Here is a 10489-nt window from a genome sequence, read left to right on the forward strand (position 1 = left end):
TTTAAACATGGCAAATAAGCTTACCACACAGACAGCTAAGCTTTGAATAAAATGTAGTTACTCTGACATTAGATAAACTCTAATTAGATAAAATAATCTAGTTTTGCGCGAAAAACATACCAACCTGCCAGCTTTGCATGATGTTTGCAAAATCAACATTGCAAGCCCGTGTTTGCCCCAGAGATTTTGGGCCTTCAGGATCACACATAGAATGTTTTAAGACAAGGAGTTATATAAGTGCGTAGTATGCAAGAAACTAGCAGGAAGGAATGGGCATCTCCAGGAGGCATTTTCACAACACAATTTCTTATTCATAACAATAACATGTCTCCCTGATTCAGCATGTTGTTGCATGTTGTTAGATGGAGCAAACCACATTTGAGTGTCATCTCAAAGCCACAGGAGAATAATATGGTTGTCCTAGATTTATCTTAGTAATATTGTATAATTGCCTGAGTACTAAATGGGCAGGGGGGCACCACATATATAACCATATATTACAACATATAACTATACTGTGGACTTTATGTTGCTTAAATAAAAAAAGAAAAATCTGTCAAACTCCATTTAACCCAAAAGGGGGAAGAAGAAAAGAATTAAAGAATGTTCATTCTATTGTATTTTCAAAGCATTTGGCCTTTCAAAACTGAATGTCATGAGCAGGGATTATTTCCAGTGATCAATACTTGGATGGGAGGAAGTTTTCCAGCACTGCTGAGTGGCTTTCATAGCAGCTGTGATCAAGATGGCTTGGAGGGTTTATTGTTTTGTTTTTTCATTTTATTTCCTTGCTCTGTAATACTCGTTGATTTAAATATTAATATAGACCTGATGTTCATCTTGTCTTTGTAATATTTTGCACAGAATGAGGGTCTTTCCCAATATAATGAACAGCAAGTAAGAATGCAGAAAGGAGATGTCCTGACTGTTACTGGTTTCCTTACAATTAACAAAAAAGCTAATAACAAAAAAGAGTTGACCTGAATTAGACTCTCAGTTCACTCATGTCATAGAATCATAGAATCATTGAATGGTCAAGATTGGAAAGGACCTTAAGAAAACCTAGTCCCAGTGCCCCTGCCACAGGCAGGGACACCTCCCACTAAGCCAGGTTGCTCAAGGCCCTGTCCAACTTGGCCTTGAACACTGCCAGGAATAGGCCATTCACAACTTCCTCGGGCAACCTGTTCCAGTGTCTCACCACCCTCACAGTAAAGAACTTCTTCCTTGCATCTAACCCAAACTTCCCCTGTTTGTCTAAATGCATTACCCCTTGTCCTATTGCTACAGTCCCTAATGAAGAGTCCCTCTCCAGCATTCTTGTAGGCCCCCTCCAGATACTGAAATGCTGCTAGGGGGTCTCCATGCAGCTTCTCTTTCTCCAGGCTGAACAGCCCTGATTTTCTTGCCCTGATTTTCTTACCCTGTCAAAGAGCCATTTAGCAAGCCGCACAGTTTGGAAAAGGGGCTCAGATGGCAGATGAATAAAGGGTGTCTCTCAGGCACCTGGGAAGGCAGCACTGGGCCTCAAGGCTCCAGCTGCTGCTTGGCAGGTCCAGCCCAGGGCTTGCAGTGGCTGAAGCAGCAACAGGGTCAGCTCAGGCCAAAGCTGTGAGAACTGCTGAGGCTGGTGGACATGACCTGGCCACCCGACACAAGGCTTGGCATCCCCTGGTGGCAGCTGGGGGCAGAGCCACCATTGTACCATGTGCTTGGACTGGCCTGGAGGTGCAGCCAATGCGTTTCCCAACCAAGATCCAGTGCCTAGGAGGTAGGTTCTATGTGTACAAAATGCGCTCATTGGCAAGTCTTCTGGAAAGAGGCAGAGTGGCTTCCTGCTAGCTCTTCTTGATCTGACCATACTGCTGTTGTTCTGATGGGATTTCCACGCTGATGCTTCGTTTATGCTGAATACAAACAGTGGCACACGATGTGTGGTCCATGGAGATCTGAGCAAGTGAGCACTGAACCAAATCTGGGACGGATTAGGGCCTGTTATGGGATGTACATTGATGTTACATTTGTGTTGCAGTGCTGTAACATTTGAATCATGGTGTCGTGATATGCAAGATAAAGGCTGGGGGGCCCCTTTATAGTAAGATCTTTATGGCTCTGGCACTGCACAGGGAAAAGCTGTAGAGATGAGAAGGAGCTGTGAGCGGGAAAGAAAAGCCATTAAATGAAAGCCCTTAGACGAGTGTTCAACATAAAAGACTCATCAGATTGTGTCACGTATTTGTAAGGGAATTAGAGATGGCCTTGAACCACAAATACCTTCACTCAGAGCAATACGGAGCCAGATTTATCGATTTAAAACGGTTCTTCTTGGGATCTTCTCTCCTTTTCCTCCATTTGGGCCTTGTGGAAAGCTCGTAGTCACCAAACAGCAGTGAAGGAACCAGGTCTTAGCACAAAGGACTGAAAATTCCCAGTCAGGGTTGAGTGGAGGTTTGCTGAGGAGCAGCCTGTGGCCCTGAGGGCAACGAAAGAATGGCTCCAAGTGCTACAGCAGGGCCAAACAGGGGTGAGTTGAGGTTGTTCACCTCTTACTGCCAGATTCACCATCCACAGCCCTAGTTTTACACACTTGTTGATTCCTGGTGTACTGCTGTATGGATGCAAAAGCCAGCACCATGCTGGGTGATCCAGAAGCATATGGTCTCTACTTGAGCTATCCTGGTGTGAGCTGACAGCAGCTCCCTGTGTGTCACTGGACCTACCTTGGTACAAAGTGGGCATAAAAAACATGCAGCAAATCTGGTCTTAAAAGCTGAAATCCACAAACACAATCACTTGCTAAAATTCAACAAATTGTGGTTTTGAATTTATTTGGGTATTTTTTTTTTTTTTTTAGGGTTTACTCAGCTGGACTGTAATTATTTCTTATTCTTAACTTCTACAAGGTGTTGTTTTCCTCAGGTTTATTTTGCCACTTTTTTTGCGTGGTGTGACTGGAATTGCTTGGGGTTGATTTTCTATCATGGTGCCAGAGTGACTGCAGCTGCATTACAGCGCTGTACATTAGCACAGTAGCAGCAATACTGTAGTTATCGGTGATCCCTGCTTGACTCACATTTGTTTTAAAGCAAAAGGGCAAAGTCCAGAAGACTTTTGTGCATCCCTAAGTGAACTGCTGATAACCAGTCCAACAGCACTATTATTTGTACTTCAGCTGCATTTAGAGACCGAGTCAAGGGTCAGGTCAGAGTGTACTAATCAGGATACAGATATGGAACAAAAACAACTCTTCCTTTCAGCAGTTTGCACTCCAGAGGCCATGTCCTGGGTGAGCTGGAATAGCTTTGTAGGCCCTTGGATTTCAGCAAAGCAGTGATGATTTGCTGTGGCTGAAGGCCTAGCTGTTGGAAACCAGACATGTCAGGCAGCTAAAGCACACAGACACACACAACATGGCAAACATGATTTGGGAGGATAAGACAGCAGTGCTGGGCAGAATGGCACATCGGCCAGCTTGCTGCTTGCTTGGCCAACACCAAGTTCGTGTTAAATGGGTCATTGCTTTTCCCAACTTCATGAAAAGTCCCTCTCTCGTGTGCAGGTATGTCTGGAGAACTCTCATCCTGAGGACACTCAACTTTGGGAACCAGCAGGGATCTTCTAATCCTCCATTGTGCACCCTCTGAGGTTGTCATCTGTGCCAGCTCAAAATGGATGCGTGATGTAAATAAAATGTGACAAGTCCCAAGTACTGTCTGAGTTTAGTAATATTTGCTCCCCTTTGAACAGGTGTAAATAACTGTGTAATGCACATGGTAAAGGAGAGCTAGCTTCATGTGGGGTGCTTTGACTTCTTTGCTGCATACAGTTCCGTTTCTCATGGTTCTGATTCCCTTAGACAGCATTCATCACTGCCTGAAGTGAAGTCACTCCTTTTGGAAGCATTCAGAGAAAATACTCATCCTTGCTGCAGGTATTGCTCAGCCAACTCACTACCAAGGAAGCTGCATGGTCCTTCACACCAGACAGCAAACTGCTGTGCTGTCCTGGCAAGGGCTCATCTAACCAGCCCTTCCCCACTCTGTATCTGCACTGAGTGCCTTCACTCTGTGCTCACACAATTTTACTGCTGCTCTCCCACTGTTCTCTGTCACTTCATTGACATGAAGACACCTCAACCCTTTGTTGCATTTCTGTTGCTCTGTTATTGCTGTACAGGTTCTTGTGTTCTCTCTCCAGTTGAGCCAGCTTTTTTCTTTACTACTCGATGATTTTCTCTCTACCTTCCACTCACTTTTGCCCTGCTTTCCTCCTCCCCCATCTTGCATGAAACATTTCCTAATCTACTGCTTTGCGTTCCCTATTGTGCTCCATCCCGTGACTCACTGCACAGGAAAGCTCAGTTGTTTGCTTGGGATGTTCTGGAAGGCAGGGGCTGAGGTCTGGGGAGAGGTAGGAAAGGTTCCCAGAGGTTTTGAGAGACACAAGATCTGTGTTCATTTTTCAACCCTGCCAGCTGATGCTCTTGAAAGCAGTCTATTTCTCCTGCTAGTTTTCTGTTCGTGGCCCTCTCCCAGGAGTAGAACCATCTTGTCCCCTAGTCCTCTGGGAAGAGGCATCCAGCATGGCACAACTATGAAGGCTCAGGTTTAGCTTTCTCTTTTCAATCTCTCTCCTTTCCTCATCTGTCAAATACCTTCAGATGGGAATTTTCCCATCCATGAAGCAATGTGACACTGACAGTGGTGGTGGCAGGGAGGATAGGGGAGCCTCTCGTTTCATTTGTTTGTGGTCAGTTACAATGCTGCTGGTGGTAGCGGGAAGTCCAGGTACAAATCCTTGATTTCTGCAGTCAGGAAAAAACTTTTCCCCAGACCCAGCAGCACAGGAATTTGAATGTGGGTTTCTGTAGCTCTGACCAGACTCCTCCCTATTCTTGCTCCTGCAGGCACTGGGGAAAAAGATTGCTCTTCTTCCAGGGCAGATAGAAGACAAATGTTAGAAGTCGGTGTGAAACAGTTCACTCTAGCCATTGACTGTGCCTGGTAAGAGTAGCTTACTGTGAATAGCAGCCATGATGTAGGAAGGGTCCTGAGCAGCTCCTGGGGGCTCAGTTCTCTGCTCTATGCATCCCTCAGAGAGGGATGGCTGAATTTCCTGCATTCAGCCTATTCCATTTGCAGAGTTCCCACACACCTTGCTGTCCTTCCCCTGGAGTAGACAGGGTGCGTTGGACAAGGCAGGGAGAAAATGAAGGGCTTTAAATAACTGAAAAGTTGTGACAACTCTATTCAGAAGCATGGAAAGAGGGGAAGTGCATTTCCATGCATTGCCCAACTTCCCGATTTGGGCAGTTCCTTTGGGTGAGCCCCAAGAGGATGGAAATTTGCATCACTTCGTGTATGGGCAGCCCACAGTGCCCTCCCCTCTGTGGCCTCCTTCCTCCTCCGTACCATACACTGACCCACAGGGACAGCAAGGGATGGAGACTGGGCTGCCTTGGGACTTTTCCAATTCATAAAAATGCATTGCTGCTGCCTGGACAAAGGAGGGGAGGGAGATTCAGGAAGGGAAGGGAATCCCCTGGACTCAGCAAGCTTCTGCTGCTTCTGCCATCTGTGGCAACAGTCCTCTTGTCTTCAGCAGGACATAGATTAACTGCTTCATCCACAGCTCTGAGCTGGGCACCACAACACTAGGTGTGAGACCCAAATTGCTGAGGGCAAAACTCTTGCCCTGGTAGCGAAACCTCCATTATTTTTGTCACTTTACAGACAGCTGTCCCAGGAGGCCCTGGCCCTATGCCTACGTTGCCCAATGCTGTGCAAAGAATAGGAGTGCATTCCTGCCCCAAGTAGTTTATGGTTGCTTTTAATGGAGAGGTGAGACTGAAAGGAGCAGAGAGAAAAGTAGTAACCTCCTTGCAGTCACATTTTGAGGTCAGCTCCTTGGAAGTTGTCTTAACCTGGGAGGTGCCAGTGAAAGAACAATGCTTGGGAAGGCTGTGGGGATAAGGCTGGGATATAGCTGTAAGAAGTGGAACTGCAAAAGAAAATTACTTTCTTGCTTCAAATGTGGCGAATTCAACTATGAAGGAAAAAACTGCAGAAGACATTCCCACAGCCTCCCCCACTCCAAAAGAAAGAAAAAGGACAAAAGAAAAAAAAACAACCCAAAAAAACATTTGCCTTGCACAGGAGGAAGAAGCCTCCAGATGGCACAGCAGGCTGAGTATGGCCTCAGGCTTTCCCCATCTACCAAGCACCACCACAGGTAGCTGCAAAGTGTTCCACCACAGCACCCACCACTGTCTTGAAGGTGCCAGTTTTCAGAAGTACTGCTTCCCTGTAGTTTGAAAGGTGAATGATCATCTCTAACTGGAATTTGTGCATGTGTGAGTGTTGGTAATAAGAAAATGATGAAAAGCTGGGAGAGGCAGGGAATATTTTTCTGGGAAGAGAGTTGTGCCATGTCTCGTGGGTAGCCATTGCAAGCTATGACCAACCTTGGCTGGAGCTCCCATAGGTGTGTGTGTATATATATAAAATATATATATTTATAAAATGGACCATTAAGAAATGACCCATTCAAAGCCAACAACTAACTCAGAAAATGTTCCAGAACCACCTTGGGACATGAAAGTATAAACACACTTGGTTTTTAGAAGTAGAAAACTGTGGTGTTCAGGGCAAGGTCATCAGTTTGCTCTCCTGTGGAGCTGTGCCTTATTCTGAGTAACACCCCTATGACCTGTGTTGTGTATGTAGCACAGATAAACTGGAGATGGTACCACATGGCACAGGGAGTGCTAAAGCAGCATCTGTGTGGCATAATCAGCCCTGCTGCTCCTGAATGGGATGCAGCCTCTCCGAAACGTGTCATTGCACCGTGGTGGGGCGCCATTCCCTGCAGCTGTGGAGCGCAACTGGAATACGTAAACTCACAGGGGAGGTGTCTGTAGAAGTGGGAATGAGCCCAGTAGCTCTGAGGCAGGATCAAACAGATAAATTTTCTCTCTTGCTGAGCAAAGAAGCACTGAGAGGAGCTGCACATCTTTTTCTGCTGTTTGGGTAGTGGTACTGGGAAAGGAACAAAGTTTTCCTGGAGAAGTAAAGCTGGATCATCCCAAGCTGCCAATTATACTCTGGAATTTGGTACCATTTGATTCCTGCACTTGACTTAAACATCCACACTTTGATCATATTAATATTTTTCAGGCAAAGCAATGGTATTCATTTTAGGGTTTTATTTTATTTTTGTTTTAATCAGTCTGTCAGACTGATGTGCAGATTCAATACAGATGCTTGCATGGTTTTCTGTGCGACTTTTAGAGCAGAAAGACTATTATATTTACAGCATTTTCTTCTTTTGAAAGAATCGACACTCCCAGTGTCTAATTGAAATCCAAGGGTCTGCGAGTGTGCCTAATGTTCAGAACAGGAGTGATTGCTAAATCACCCCAGCCAGGAAGAATGTGGGCACCAACAGATACTATTTCAGTCTCCCCGATGCACTCTGCCAAGCACTTTGCCTCCCCAACACAGCAGTTCTGGGTACGTCTTGAGCCAAGACCCACACTTGTGTCCATAAATACACAACAATGTGCCTGTGCCTGACAAGTGCCCGCGGGAAGCTGTCATCACCGAGTGTCGAGTTCTCAGTAGTCTCAGCAATCACAGCCACGTTCTGGAGATGAAAGTCTGGTGCATACTGCAGTGAAAATGATGGGACCTGCAAACTGTGCTTCCCCAGTTGAAGCACACAAATGGGAAGGTAATGTGCCTTGATGGGCAGGATGGGAAATCTTTAGCCCATCTTCCAAACTGATCTCTGTGAACCTGCACTCTTCGCTCTTTGGTTCCTACCACCTTAACTCAAGTGTGCTGTGGTGCTTACTCCTGTGATTGCTTCACATTGCTCACCAGTCCCTTGGTCATCCCGGTGATGAGACATTTTCTCACTTGACATATTCTACCCTAAGCTCTGCTCTGGCATCAAGAAGGACCCAAACCTTGCTCTTCCACCACAAGTGAGAGATCTGGGAGCTGCTCTGGGCTGTACAATGTGGAGTTGCATTGCTGTTTATCCTGTGGCTGTTGCTAGAAGCTGGTTTCCACTTCACCTTGATCCTGCAGGGCTCATGAGGCATTGCTAGTTATCTTGGACCCCTGGATGATCCACACTGCTTTGCACTGTAATGTAAATCCCCAGACATCAAAAACTTGATGTGTCCAAAAAAAACCCAGAGACAGCAATATTTACGTGCTTTGAGCAGCTACAGATGTACTGTGCTACACATGAGTTAAGTGTATTCATGAGAGGATGACTTAGCTTTCCATCTTTGCTTAGAGGTTCCCTCAAGGCCAGTGTACTAAACAGCATCTGGGGAACAACTTCAGTCTTATGGTCTGCATGCAGGAAGTGGTCTCAGCAGGGTACTTGCTGATGTGCAGCAGACCTTTCTCCAGACACTCTGCAGTGACATTTAATACCCACACATTTCAATAGCTAGGTAGTTGGCTAGATGGATAGTTACTTAACCTCAAACTAAGGACGCAGCCCAGTCAGATACAGAAGATGATGGATCTTATATAATGTGAAACAGCAGTCTGCTACCGTGGTAGGGAACTTTGAGTAGAATCATAGAATCATAGAACAGTTAGGGTTGGAAAGGACCCTAAGATCATCAAGTTCCAACCCCCCTGCCATGGGCAGGGACACCTCACACTAAACCATGTCACCCAAGGCTCTGTCCAACCTGGCCTTGAACACTACCAGGGACAGTAGTCCCTCTCCCATCAGTACATGGCCCCTAGGTACAGTTTATAACTACAGGAGAATCCTGCCCACCAGATCGCACTCTTCCCTGGTATCCCCCCATTCCCAGATCCTCTGTGGGGTGAGGAGTCATGCCCCTGCTCTTTAATCTCTTCAGCAAGAGTATCGCTCATTGTGAAGGTGGTAAAACTGGGCTTAGCATGAGGGAGACACCATTTCACAGAAGTTTAATCCCTACTGTATGACTGACTACAGGGGGAAAAAGAGGTCTGGGAGGCAGATGCTTTTAAGGAGCAGCATCTGCCTTATAAATCTATAAAAGGCACCCAAATGTCCTTGGAAAATGTTCCCACCGCTCCTTAATCAGAACATATTCTTTTTGAAGCCATCTGGGACAGGCATGTTGTCCATTTCAGCTCAGCCAAAGCAGAATTGTCATTGCTGTGGTTCAGTACATTCCCTCTTCAGTGGCTTGTTTTGTATATGGTGAGGAAGATGAGTTAAAGAGTTGGTAAAAAATTTGTAGCAGTTCTGTCCAGATTCTGTAGAGGAAGATTATGTAGAGGAACAAAAACACATGCCAAAATATCCTTGCATTTTAACTGATGCCACTCTGTTTATAGAATAAACTCATATTAACATCCTGCTCTGCCTTTGCCAGAGTTTTATCTTTGTGTCAATGCATTGATTATACATGAGTTATATTTTGTTTTACTCAAATAATCAGAATTCTTCCACCCTAGATTACTCCACAAGTTTATAATGTGCTGAACCTCTGCACAAACATTAAATTCTGTGGAAAAGGTGTGATGCTCAGTCTCCAGGCCTTTGTGCTTTCTATCATGTGGGACAGACTGGGCTTTGGCCTGGCTCAGTACTGCTCTTAGGGCTGCTTTAAGCTCTGATTCCTTTCCATTTTCTTCTGCCAGACCTGGCTAACAGACTAGTGCAGCAACTCTGGGTCATGGTCCCTCCACAGCAACACTTGAACAGCAGGAGAAATGGCTTATGACTTCCATAACAGACCTACGTTGGCTGAGGTTGGTCCTTGCACAGGTGCTTGAAGAAGATGTCTTATCTCATTTATGATATTTGACCACTTTCCAAGATGCCTGAAGGCCTATTGCATTGAGTCCAATGTCATCAGAACGATGTATTAGAATTGTCCCAAACCAGGAAATTCCTAAGTCTCATGCCAGGAACTGCTTGCCTGGTGACATAGGGCTCTTCCCAAAGATGGAGAGGGGACTTTTCAGTTCACAAGGGGTTCCTTCAGTAATTCTCAAATCAATACATCTGAGTGGCATGTCTGGGTACAGTTTGGATGAACACATGCCCTATACTACCTGGGTGGCCAACAAGCAATCCATGGCATAGAGAACCTAGGGGAGGGTGTTGTCTCATATGGAGTGTTCAGACACCCTCTGGTAGAATCCCAGAGGTGGGAGAGAGTCAGCAAGTTAGAGATTTCACAAAATGGGACATTTCTTCAGAAAAGCAAAATCTGAGCAAACCAAGCACAGTGGAAAGTTCTCATCCAGTTGCACCATCAACCAAAGGGAAAAAACCACAGTAGAGTGAGTGCAGTCCTGTCTCCTTGCTGCATCACTTCTCTTCTTTCCATAGCACCCATCCGTGCCAATGTCTCACCGGACAAAAACATTTTGAAACCTGCTTCCAGGATATCCCTACATCCATCCTAAATTCAGATGAGCAGCCACAATCACCACCTCCCTTCCAAAAACAGCAATCG

Source organism: Pezoporus flaviventris, unplaced genomic scaffold (assembly GCF_033815535.1).
Source record: "Pezoporus flaviventris isolate CSIRO_AGI_PZ_B2104156 unplaced genomic scaffold, CSIRO_AGI_Pfla_v1 ptg000066l, whole genome shotgun sequence".
NCBI classification, from domain to species: Eukaryota; Metazoa; Chordata; class Aves; order Psittaciformes; family Psittacidae; genus Pezoporus; species Pezoporus flaviventris.